Source organism: Trachemys scripta, chromosome 1 (assembly GCF_013100865.1).
Source record: "Trachemys scripta elegans isolate TJP31775 chromosome 1, CAS_Tse_1.0, whole genome shotgun sequence".
NCBI lineage: Eukaryota > Metazoa > Chordata > Testudines > Emydidae > Trachemys > Trachemys scripta.
Window position 1 is genome coordinate 346,990,916 of NC_048298.1, and position 848 is coordinate 346,991,763.

The window sequence follows — 848 nt, forward strand, 5'->3', positions numbered from 1 at the left end:
GTTGTTTCCTTACTCTTGGCTTTGCCCCCCAGCCCTTCAGAGTCAGGTGAGCTTTACTGAGTCTCTCCAAGCAAAGTTGAGCAATTCCCTGGTGCGGCCCCATGGGGGTGAATCATTGCATTGTAGCTCCCTTGCTGGACAATGGCTGTTGATGGTTGTTTGACACCCCACCCGGGTGTTGGTTACTTTCCTTGCTGTTGCCTCTGCGGAGCTAATATCTGGCTGATTCCCCCAACTTACATCATGTTTTAGAGACAACCATACAACACAATTCTCATAACTTCATATGTATTAATGATACACATATATGGATAGAGAAATGACTTTCAGCAGATCATAACCTTTCCCCTGATACCTTACAAGGCATGCTTTATATGTAATATCACAATTATAAACAGATGAGGAATATGGGGGTTACAAGATGCTTCCCCAAGGTATAGAATGTCACAGGAGGGAAATGGAAAAGATCCAGCAAGTGACAGGGGGAGGGGAATAGAGGAGCAAGCCACAGGGGTGGGGTCTTGGGGGGGAAGAGGTAAAGCAGGGTCAGAGCCTTGGCAGAAGAGGTGGGGCATAGGGTGGGGTTTCAGGGGTCCAGATACCAGCTATTAGAAAAGTGGCAACCCACTGAATTGTACATAGACCTATTCCCAGTTTGTCATGCTGATACAGCACAGTAAGGTCAGGAAAGGGTTTAATGTCTTTTTGACTGTCCAGGAAGTGATTCAGGGATGAGGGCCCAGCACCATGTCACCAGCCAGCTCTGCACGGAGCTCGGTCTGACAGCCAGAGGACCAGGAGAAAACTTTACATCCCTTTATGAGTAAAGAGCCGGAGCAGCCTGTCGC